The 12,426-nt window shown below is 47.9% G+C and overlaps 1 long non-coding RNA gene across 1 annotated transcript; it reads right to left on the bottom strand.

The window, feature by feature from the left end:
* Positions 1-7,215: 7,215 nt before the first annotated feature.
* On the bottom strand, positions 7,216-8,667 carry LOC127910642 (uncharacterized). The gene is made up of 3 exons (XR_008075590.1): positions 8,625-8,667; positions 8,048-8,123; positions 7,216-7,553 (listed from the first exon to the last, which is right to left on the bottom strand). It is a non-coding gene; the product is annotated as an uncharacterized LOC127910642 (long non-coding RNA).
* Positions 8,668-12,426: the final 3,759 nt, after the last annotated feature.

Raw genomic sequence — 12,426 nt, 5'->3', positions numbered from 1 at the left:
TCTCTCATGGGACATACCTCTCTCTCTCATGGGATATACTCTCTCTCTCATGGGATATACCTCTCTCTCTCATGGGATATACCTCTCGCTCTCTCTCATGGGATATACCTCTCTCTCTCTCTCTCTCATGGGATATACCTCTCTCTCTCTCTCATGGGATATACCTCTCTCTCTCTCTCATGGGATATACCTCTCTCTCTCTCTCTCTCTCTCTCTCATGGGATATACCTCTCTCTCTCTCTCATGGGATATACCTCTCTCTCTCTCTCTCTCTCATGGGATATACCACTCTGGGATATACTCTCTCTCTCTCATGGGATATACCTCTCTCTCTCTCTCATGGGATATACCTCTCTCTCTCATGGGATATACCCCTCTCTCTCTCTCATGGGATATACCGCTCTCTCTCTCTCTCATGGGATATACCTCTCTCTCTCGCTCTCTCATAGGATATACCTCTCTCTCTCTCTCTCTCTCATGTGATATACCTCTCTCTCTCTCTCTCTCTCTCTCTCTCTCTCTCTCTCATGGGATATACTCTCTCTCTCATGGGATACCTCTCTCTCTACCTCTCTCATGGGATATACCTCTCTCTCTCTCATGGGATATACCTCTCTCTCTCTCTCTCATGGGATATGCCTGCCTCTCTCTCTCATGGGATATACCCCTCTCTCTCTCTCATGGGATATACCTCTCTCTCTCTCTCTCATGGGATATACCTCTCTCTCTCTCTCTCTCTCATGGGATATACCTCTCTCTCTCATGGATATACCTCTCTCTCTCTCTCTCTCTCTCTCTCTCTCTCTCTCTCTCTCTCTCTCTCGGTGCATGCTGGGTGTTTTTGGAGTTTGAGTGTTTGGTGTGGAAAGCTCTATCCTAACTAACTTTCTTGATTCTATTCTTTTCTTTACATGTTATTTTCTATGGTGGAGGGTTAATGCAATATTTGTTTTTAGCGGTATCCAAAGTTTCTTTTTTCAAAGTTAGGGTGGAAGAGGACAGAGTAACGTTCCGGGGTTGCAAGGTATAGTGTGCGCAATGGCTTCTCAGCCTAGTGCGCAAGAGACGCTGTCGATTCAGCATGGTTTCAGGTGTGTTCCTGAGAACGGAGTTAAGGTGGAGGAGGTTCTGCTCTGGTCGGTGAACAGGTAGGAGCTGAGTTTATACATTCTGCTTCTAGAATGAACAAGGCTGTTGTTGTGTTCATGAAAAGAGCTAATTTGGTCGGTAGGCTAATTGCTAGCGGAATATTTGTAAGGGATGTGTTGGTGTCAATTTCACCTCTCTCTACCCCTTCAACAAGAGTTGTAGTGGCAAATTTGCCTCCGTTTATTACGGATGATCAAATTAGGAAAGAGCTGAGTCGTTTTGGTAAGTTTGCTAGCGGTTTCCGTGTACTGTCAGCAGGTTTTCAGGCAGATGCCGTTAAGCACGTTGTTTCATTCAGGAGGCAAGTGTTTATGTTTCTGAACAATAATGAGCAACAGCTAAATGTGCATTTTAAAGTGAGGCATGGGGAAGGGCTCTATGCAGGTTTTGCCAGCACAGATAGTCTACGGTGTTTTGAATGTGGGGATTTGGGGCACAAGAGCTTTGCGTGCCCACATAAAGGCCATAGACAAGGGGAGGGTACGAGCGCAAGGGGGGGAAATCGAGGTGAAAATGCAGGGGGTAAGGAGATGCAGACAGCAGAGGCTGGGCCTAGTCAGTCTAGAGATGGTGGTGTAGATGAGGCTGGGTCTAGTCAGGCTAGAGATGGTGGAGAAGCAGAGGCTGGGTCTAGTCAGGCTAGAGATGGTGGGGTAGCTGAGGCTGGGCCTAGACATGCTATGGGAGGGTGGTATAGCTGAGGCTGGCCCTAGTCATGCTATGGAGGGTGTTGTAGCTGAGGCTGGCCCTAGTCATGCTATGGAGGGTGTTGTAGCTGAGGCTGGCCCTAGTCATGCTATGGAGGGTGGTGCAGATGATACTGCGTCTAGTCAGGTTTTCTAGTGGATGAGGAGAGTATAGTGGGGAAGTGTAAGAGATTAGGGGAGGAGGAGGAGGGTGTCAAGAGGAAAAGAAAAAGGTGTGGACAAAGGCACCATGGAAATGTTGCCTGTTGCTGTGGGTGAGGCCCTAACCAGAGAGAAAGGGCAGGTGGTCAGGGTGGGAGATAGAGAAGAGGAGGAAAGTGAGTCTGAGGAAGAGGATGAGGAGGTATTTTTTCAGACTCCTCTTCAATTGGCCCGGAGCTGACAGCCAGTCAACCAGAGGGGTCTAAGTACACGTTGAGAGAACTGACAAGGTTCCTGAATGAGACTAAGGGAAAAAGTTAATCTTGAGGCTTTTTTCCTGATCCTAGAAAGTTTGTAAGATCAGTACAACATGCTATGAGAAATGAGGGCATGGTGTCCTCTCACCCAAGAAACGGTTTAGGTTGAGGAAGTGGGTCACAACAGTGCGTAAAGGTTTACCTTCAGACACTGTTTAAATGTTTAATTTCTTACTGACACTGGGGCTTTTTGAGCTTTGCTATTGGTCTATTTCTCTGCTGGCTTTTCTCCCACTTCTTATGGAGACTCTTCGGGTAGGCTCGCTCAATATAAATGGCGCCAGAGATGCGGGAAAGAGGAGTGTGTTGAGTGAATATGTAAAACATAAACAAGTACAGGTGTTGTTTCTGCAGGAGACGCATAGTGATGTGGTGAATGAAGTTGATTGGGGGCTCTGGTGGAAAGGGGCAAGTGTGTTGAGCCATGGGACAAATCTTAGTGCAGGGGTGGCAGTCCTTTTTGCACCGGGTCTGGCTGTAAAATTTGCTCCTCAAAGGAGGTGTGTAGGGGTAGGTTGCTTGTTGTTAAAGCAGAAATTAACAACATGTGTTTTGTCTTTATAAATGTGTATGCGCCTAACACAGGGAGAGAAAGAGGGGTTCTATTTGGGAGTCTTAGACAGGAACTCTCACAAGTAGCGCCTGAGGAGACGCTGGTGATCGGAGGTGACTGGAACTGTACAATGGATTTTACAAAAGACAGAAATGGGGAAGAGCCTCATTCAGTGTCAGTGGGAGTGTTAAGGGACATCTTTAATCAGTTTGACCTAGTGGATGTTTGGAGAACTAAACATCCAAACACAAGACAGTATACGTGGGTGAAGGTTTTTGGGGCTAGGGTGAGTGCAGCTCGACTTGATCGTTTTTACATGTCCAGGAATCAGAGCAATAGGCTTCTGAGTGCTACCATTCTCCCAGTGGGGTTTTCGGATCACCACATAACCATGGCTCGGCTGTCTATTTCACCAGGGCCCCGGCAGGCATCTTATTGGAAGTTCAATGTAAAGCTCTTACAAGATGCCACTTTTTGCTCAGGTTTCCAGACTTTTTGGGAAAGATGGGGGCAGCGAAGAGAGGAGTATGAGTCTCTGAGTCAGTGGTGGGATGTGGGGAAAGTGCAAATTCGGCTTTTCTGTCAACAGTACACAGCTCTCTCATCCTCAGAGGCTAGGAGAGTGTTGGGGGAACTAGAGCGGTGTATTAGTGAGATGGAGGTAGAGATGGTGGGGCAAGGCAATGTAGGCCTCCAGGCTAACTTAGCCGAATTACGTAGGGACCTGGGCAGTTTTTCCAGGTTAAAGCAAAGGAGCACTTGTAAGAGCTAGGTTCTCCATGCTCAAGGAGATGGATGCTCCCAGCTCCTTCTTCTTTGGTTTGGAAAGACAGAGCAGTGAAGCCAAGGGTATGCATTGTCTACGGCTGTCTGATGGGCGGGTGACCTCTGTGGTGGGGGAGATGCGGGAGCGGACTGTGGAGTTTTATACTGAATTGTATAGGGCAGAAATGTGTGATCCTATGTGTGCTCAGGTCTTGTTCGCAGGACTCCTAAGCTCTCTCGGGCACAGAGGGATGAAATGGACATTCCTCTGTTGTCACATGAACTGGCAGAGGCAGTAACCCAGATGTCCCCCGGTCGTGCACCCGGGGTTGATGGACTTCCAGTGGAATTTTACAAAAATTCTGGGGAACAATTGGACAGGATTTCTTTTGCGTGTTGCGAGAATGCGTAGGGGTAGGAGAGTTGCCGATGAGCTGCCGTCGGGCGGCTCTGACTCTCCTGCCCAAAAAGGGGACTTGTGTGAACTTAAGAACTGGAGGCCTGTGGCATTACTCTGTGCGGACTACAAGATTTTTGCCAAGGTCCTCTCTAACAGACTGAAGTCCCATCTGGACTCTATAATACACAAGGACCAGACATATTGTGTACCGGGACGCTCAATCACGGACAACTTGTTCTTGATTAGGGACATGTTGGACTTGTCGAGAGGTTCTAATGTGAACTTTGGACTGGTCTCTTTAGATCAAGAGAAGGCTTTTGATAGAGTGGATCATGAGTATCTGTTTAATGCGATGTCTGTGTTTGGGTTTGGGAAGAGTTTTGTGACCTGTGTGAAGCTGTTGTATGCTGGGGCGTCATGTATGGTTAAGGTGGGAGGGGCTCAGTAGGCCAGTCTGGGTGAGACGGGGCATTAGACAAGGATGCCCTCTATCTGGGCAGCTGTACACACTAGCCATTGAGCCTTTTTTAGGACTGCTACGCAGGAGACTGCGGGGAGTGTGCTGGACAGGCATGGATGTGGTGACAGGAATTGCAGTCTCAGCATATGCAGATGATGTTTCTGTGATGGTCAGGGATGGGCAAGATATGCAGGAACTAGAGACCAGTCTGAAGGTGTATGAGGGAGCTTCATCAGCTAAGGTAACTGGGGAAAGAGCAAAGCTCTGTTATGTGGGGCATGGGGGATAGGGCTCCTCCTCTGCTTCCAGGGGTTTGCAGTGGGGTTGTGAAGGGCTTAAAGTGTTGGGGGTGTACCTGGGCTCGGAGAGGTGGGTCAGCAAGAACTGGGAGGGGCTGACACAGGCAGTGGTGTCAAGACTGGCCAGGTGGAGGTGGCTCCTGTCCCAAGTGTCATATAGAGGGAGGGTGCTGATAATCAACAACCTGGTGGCATCTTCCTTGTGGCATAAACTGGCTGTCCTCAACCCCCGCCGGTCTGCTTGCAGACCTGCAACGCAAGCTGGTGGACTTTTTTGGTCGGGACATCACTGGCTGAAGGCAGCAGTTTTGTACATGACCGTCCACGAAGGAGGACAGGGCCTGGTGGAACTGGAGAGCAGGATGGCTGCTTTCAGACTAAAGGCGGTGCAGAGACTGCTGTACCACACTGATGTTGGCTGGAGGAACCAGCATGCGCTGCTGAGGAGAGCTGGCGGATTAGGGTTGGACCGGCAGCTGTTCCTCATGAAGCTGGAGAGGCTGAGTACAGCAGGTCTCTCAGAGTTTTACTCTGCGGTGCTGAGGGCCTGGCAGCTGCTAAGGCCCACACGAGAAGGGGGTGTGGAGCCTGGGCAGTGGGTGTGGGAGGAGCCCATCTTCCACAACCCAGCCATCCCTTTGAGATCGGTTCAGTCGGCCACCCTGCAGAGGCAACTGATGGCAGGGGGTTTACAAAGGCTGGGTGACCTGAGACTGCTGGGAGAGGAGGGGTGGAAAACCCCGGAGGTCTTGGCGCAACAAACAGGAATAACGTCTCTTAGGCTGCTGGAGAGATTCCTGGAGGAGGTCCAGGAGGCACTGTCTGAGCCGGTAAGGGGGGTGTTTGAGAGGCCAAAGGGAGAGGGGCCACCAATGTTGCCGCCACTGCAGGTGACGGCAGAGACTGGAGACTGGCAAGGGGGTCTGGAGGACTTGTTAGATTTTAACACTCCGAGCCTGGGGAGTTTGAGGGGTGGGAGGTAAAGCCCTCTACAACCTCTGCGTTAAGGTGAGGAGCATTAGAAGCCTAACAGGAGTGAAGGCACATCAGTGGCAGGGGGTATGTGGGGCGGAGAGTATGGTGGGTTTTAGATGGAGGGCGCTCTACAAACCCCAGTACCAAAGAGGTCAGGGACCTCCAGTGGAGGGTTCTTCATGGAGCCCTGGCCACTAACAGCTGGTTGGCACGGGTTGATCCGGGAATTGGGCAGGGTGTCCTTTCTGTCAAATGAAAGAAACTGTAATTCATGTGTTTTCTGTGTGCACCAGGTTAATGCCATTAATGTCTCTGTTGGAATGTCTGTGTGACAGGTTGGGGGTGGTTTTTGCTGTTGGGATGTTTATAATGGGATACAGGTATTCGAGTAAGGAGAAAGAAAAATGTGTTTTGTTGAATTTTCTGTTTGCTCAGGCAAAGTTAGCTATTTGGCTAACAAGGAGGAACAGGGTCAAGGTGGGGGATAACAGACCCTTTACTACTGTTTCATGGGATGGTCTCTGCGCGCCTTAGGGTTGAGTTTGAGTTCTATAAAATGATCAAATGTGTGGAGATGTTTGAGGAGATATGGTCTGTTGGGGGGCTGTCTGTATTGCTGGGGAAGATGTTTTGGATATACGGTTGTAGGAGATGGTTTCTGTGTATTTTTATTTATTTTTTATTTATTTTAGGAGTGGGGGGTGAGTTTTAAATGAATTAAGAATGTTTCAATAAAGCAAGACCAAAAGTCAAAAAGTCTCTCTCTCTCTCTCTCTCTCTCTCTCGCTCTCTCTCTCTCATGGGATATACCTCTCTCTCTCATGGGATATACCTCTCTCTCTCTCTCTCTCATTGGATATACCTCTCTCTCTCTCTCATGGGATATACCTCTCTCTCTCTCTCTCTCATGGGATATACCTCTCTCTCATGGGATATACCTCTCTCTCTCTCTCTCATGGGATATACCTCTCTCTCTCATGGGATATACCTCTCTCTCTCTCTCTCTCATGGGATATACCTCTCTCTCTCTCTCTCATGGGATATACCTCTCTCTCTCTCTCTCTCTCATGGGATATACCTCTCTCTCTCTCATGGGATATACCGCTCTCTCTCTCTCTCTCTCTCTCTCTCTCTCTCTCTCTCTCTCTCTCATGGGATATACCTCTCTCTCATGGGATATACCTCTCTCTCATGGGACATACCTCTCTCTCTCATGGGATATACCTCTCTCTCTCATGGGATATACCTCTCTCTCTCATGGGATATACCTCTCGCTCTCTCTCATGGGATATACCTCTCTCTCTCTCTCATGGGATATACCTCTCTCTCTCATGGGATATACCTCTCTCTCTCATGGGATATACCTCTCTCTCTGTCTCATGGGATATACCTCTCGCTCTCTCTCATGGGATATACCTCTCTCTCTCTCTCTCATGGATATACCTCTCTCTCTCTCTCTCATGGGATATACCCCTCTCTCTCTCATGGGATATACCTCTCTCTCTCTCATGGGATATACCTCTCTCTCTCTCTCATGGGATATACCTCTCTCTCTCATGGGATATACCTCTCTCTCTCTCTCTCTCATGGGATATACCTCTCTCTCTCATGGGATATACCTCTCTCTCTCTCATGGGATATACCTCTCTCTCTCTCTCTCATGGGATATAACTCTCTCTCTCTCTCATGGGATATACCTCTCTCTCATGGGATATACCTCTCTCTCTCTCTCATGGGATATACCTCTCTCTCTCATGGGATATACCTCTCTCTCTCATGGGATATACCTCTCTCTGTCATGGAATATACTCTCTCTCTCTCTCTCTCTCATGGGATATACCTCTCTCTCTCTCTCTCATGGGATATACCTCTCTCTCTCTCTCTCTCTCTCTCTCATGGGATATACCTCTCTCTCTCATGGGATATACCTCTCTCTCTCTCTCATGGGATATACCTCTCTCTCTCTCTCTCATGGGATATACCTCTCTCTCTCATGGGATATACCTCTCTCTCTCTCTCATGGGATATACCTCTCTCTCTCATGGGATATACCTCTCTCTCTCTCTCTCTCTCTCATGGGATATACCTCTCTCTCTCTCTCATGGGATATACCTCTCTCTCTCTCTCTCTCTCTCTCATGGGATATATCTCTCTCTCTCTCTCATGGGATATACCTCTCTCTCTCTCTCTCATGGGATATACCTCTCTCTCTCTCTCTCTCTCATGGGATATACTCTCTCTCTCTCATGGGATATACCTCTCTCTCTCTCATGGGATATACCTCTCTCTGTCATGGAATATACCTCTCTCTCTCTCTCATGGGATATACCTCTCTCTCTCTCTCTCATGGGATATACCTCTCTCTCTCTCTCTCTCTCTCTCTGTCATGGGATATACCTCTCTCTCACATGGGATATACCTCTCTCTCTCTCTCTCTCATGGGATATACCTCTCTCTCTCTCTCTCTCATGGGATATACCTCTCTCTCTCTCTCTCATGGGATATACCTCTCTCTCTCATGGGATATACCTCTCTCTCTCTCTCTCTCATGGGATATACCTCCTCTCTCTCTCTCATGGGATATACCTCTCTCATGGGATATACCTCGCTCTCTCTCTCTCTCTCTCTCTCATGGGATATACCTCTCTCTCTCATGGGATATACTCCCTCTCTCTCTCTCATGGGATATACCGCTCTCTCTCTCTCATGAGATATACCTCTCTCTCTCTCTCTCATGGATATACCTCTCTCTCTCTCATGGGATATACCTCTCTCTCTCATGGGATATACCTCTCTCTCATGGGACATACCTCTCTCTCTCTCATGGGATATACCTCTCTCTGTCTCATGGGATATACCTCTCGCTCTCTCTCATGGGATATACCTCTCTCTCTCTCTCTCATGGGATATACCTCTCTCTCTCTCTCTCATGGGATATACCCCTCTCTCTCTCATGGGATATACCTCTCTCTCTCTCTCATGGGATATACTCTCTCTCTCTCTCATGGGATATACCTCTCTCTCATGGGATATACCTCTCTCTCTCTCTCTCTCATGGGATATACCTCTCTCTCTCATGGGATATACCTCTCTCTCTCTCATGGGATATACCTCTCTCTCTCTCTCTCATGGGATATAACTCTCTCTCTCTCATGGGATATACCTCTCTCTCATGGGATATACCTCTCTCTCTCTCTCATGGGATATACCTCTCTCTCTCATGGGATATACTCTCTCTCTCATGGGATATACCTCTCTCTGTCATGGAATATACCTCTCTCTCTCTCTCTCTCATGGGATATACCTCTCTCTCTCTCTCTCATGGGATATACCTCTCTCCCTCTCTCTCTCTCTCTCATGGGATATACCTCTCTCTCTCATGGGATATACTCTCTCTCTCTCTCATGGGATATACCTCTCTCTCTCTCTCATGGGATATACCTCTCTCTCATGGGATATACCTCTCTCTCTCTCATGGGATATACCTCTCTCTCTCATGGGATATACCTCTCTCTCTCTCTCTCTCTCTCATGGGATATACCTCTCTCTCTCTCATGGGATATACCTCTCTCGCTCTCTCTCTCTCTCTCATGGGATATACCTCTCTCTCTCTCTCATGGGATATACCTCTCTCTCTCTCTCTCATGGGATATACCTCTCTCTCTCTCTCTCTCTCTCTCTCATGGGATATACCTCTCTCTCTCTCATGGGATATACCTCTCTCTCTCTCATGGGATATACCTCTCTCTGTCATGGAATATACCTCTCTCTCTCTCTCATGGGATATACTCTCTCTCTCTCTCTCATGGGATATACCTCTCTCTCTCTCTCTCTCTCTCTGTCATGGGATATACCTCTCTCTCACATGGGATATACCTCTCTCTCTCTCTCTCTCTCATGGGATATACTCTCTCTCTCTCTCTCTCTCTCATGGGATATACCTCTCTCTCTCTCTCTCTCATGGGATATACTCTCTCTCTCATGGGATATACCTCTCTCTCTCTCTCTCTCATGGGATATACCTCTCTCTCTCTCTCTCATGGGATATACCTCTCTCTCATGGGATATACCTCGCTCTCTCTCTCTCTCTCTCTCTCTCATGGGATATACCTCTCTCTCTCATGGGATATACCCCTCTCTCTCTCTCATGGGATATACCGCTCTCTCTCTCTCATGAGATATACCTCTCTCTCTCTCTCTCATGGGATATACCTCTCTCTCTCTCTCTCTCTCTCTCTCTCATGGGATATACCTCTCTCTCTCATGGGATATACCTCTCTCTCATGGGACATACCTCTCTCTCTCATGGGATATACCTCTCTCTCTCATGGGATATACCTCTCTCTCTCATGGGATATACCTCTCTCTCTCTCTCATGGGATATACCTCTCTCTCTCTCTCTCTCTCATGGGATATACCTCTCTCTCTCTCTCATGGGATATACCTCTCTCTCTCTCTCTCATGGGATATACCTCTCTCTCTCTCTCTCTCTCTCTCTCATGGGATATACCTCTCTCTCTCTCTCATGGGATATACCTCTATCTCTCTCTCTCATGGGATATACCTCTCTCTCATGGGATATACCTCGCTCTCTCTCTCTCTCTCTCTCTCTCATGGGATATACCTCTCTCTCTCATGGGATATACCCTCTCTCTCTCTCATGGGATATACCGCTCTCTCTCTCATGAGATATACCTCTCTCTCTCTCTCTCTGGGATGGGATATACCTCTCTCTCTCTCTCTCTCTCTCTCATGGGATATACCTCTCTCTCTCATGGGATATACCTCTCTCTCATGGGACATATCTCTCTCTCTCATGGGATATACCTCTCTCTCATGGGATATACCTCTCTCTCTCATGGGATATACCTCTCGCTCTCTCTCATGGGATATACCTCTCTCTCTCTCTCTCTCTCATGGGATATACCTCTCTCTCTCTCTCATGGGATATACCTCTCTCTCTCTCATGGGATATACTCTCTCTCTCTCTCTCTCTCTCTCTCTCTCATGGGATATACCTCTCTCTCTCTCTCTCTCTCATGGGATATACCTCTCTCTCTCTCTCTCTCTCTCTCATGGGATATACCACTCTCATGGGATATACCTCTCTCTCTCTCATGGGATATACCTTTCTCTCTCTCTCTCTCATGGGATATACCTCTCTCTCTCTCATGGGATATACCCCTCTCTCTCTCTCATGGGATATACCGCTCTCTCTCTCTCTCATGGGATATACCTCTCTCTCTCTCTCATGGGATATACCTCTCTCTCTCTCTCTCTCTCATGTGATATACCTCTCTCTCTCTCTCTCTCATGGGATATACCTCTCTCATGGGATATACCTCTCTCTCTCTCATGGGATATACCTCTCTCTCTCTCTCTCTCTCTCATGGGATATACCTCTCTCTCTCTCATGGGATATACCCCTCTCTCTCTCTCATGGGATATACCGCTCTCTCTCTCTCTCTCTCTATCCTGGGATATACCTCTCTCTCTCTCTCTCTCATGGGATATACCTCTCTCTCTCTCTCTCATGGGATATACCTCTCTCTCTCTCATGGGATATACCTCTCTCATGGGATATACCTCTCTCTCTCTCATGGGATATACCCCTCTCTCTCTCTCTCATGGGATATACATCTCTCTCTCATGGGATATACCCCTCTCTCTCTCTCATGGGATATACCGCTCTCTCTCTCTCATGGGATATACCTCTCTCTCTCTCTCTCTCTCTCTCTCTCATGGGATATACCTCTCTCTCTCATGGGATATACCTCTCTCTCTCTCTCTCTCTCTCTCTCTCTCTCTCATGGTATATACCTCTCTCTCTCTCTCTCTCTCTCTCATGGGATATACCTCTCTCTCTCTCTCATGGGATATACCTCTCTCTCTCTCTCATGGGATATACCTCTCTCTCTCATGGGATATACCTCTCTCTCTCTCATGGGATATACCTCTCTCTCTCATGGGATATACCTCTCTCTCTCTCTCTCTCTCATGGGATATACCTCTATCTCTCTCTCTCTCATGGGATATACCTCTCTCTCATGGGATATACCTCTCTCTCTCTCTCTCTCTCTCTCTCATGGGATATACCTCTCTCTCTCATGGGATATACCCCTCTCTCTCTCTCATGGGATATACCGCTCTCTCTCTCTCATGAGATATACCTCTCTCTCTCTCTCTCTCTCATGGGATATACCTCTCTCTCTCTCTCTCTCTCTCATGGGATATACCTCTCTCTCTCTCTCTCATGGGATATACCTCTCTCTCTCTCTCTCTCTCATGTGATATACTCTCTCTCTCTCTCTCTCTCTCTCATGGGATATACCTCTCTCATGGGATATACCTCTCTCTCTCTCTCATGGGATATACCTCTCTCTCTCTCTCTCTCTCATGGGATATACCTCTCTCTCTCTCATGGGATATACCCTCTCTCTCTCTCATGGGATATACCGCTCTCTCTCTCTCTCTCTCTATCCTGGGATATACCTCTCTCTCTCTCTCTCTCATGGGATATACTCTCTCTCTCTCTCTCATGGGTAATACCTCTCTCTCTCATGGGATATACCTCTCTCATGGGATATACCTCTCTCTCTCATGGGATATACCCCTCTCTCTCTCTCTCATGGGATATACATCTCTCTCTCATGGGATATA

Source organism: Oncorhynchus keta, chromosome 22, assembly GCF_023373465.1.
Source record: "Oncorhynchus keta strain PuntledgeMale-10-30-2019 chromosome 22, Oket_V2, whole genome shotgun sequence".
Classification (NCBI taxonomy): domain Eukaryota; kingdom Metazoa; phylum Chordata; class Actinopteri; order Salmoniformes; family Salmonidae; genus Oncorhynchus; species Oncorhynchus keta.
This window is presented reverse-complemented; position numbering and strand designations above follow the sequence as displayed.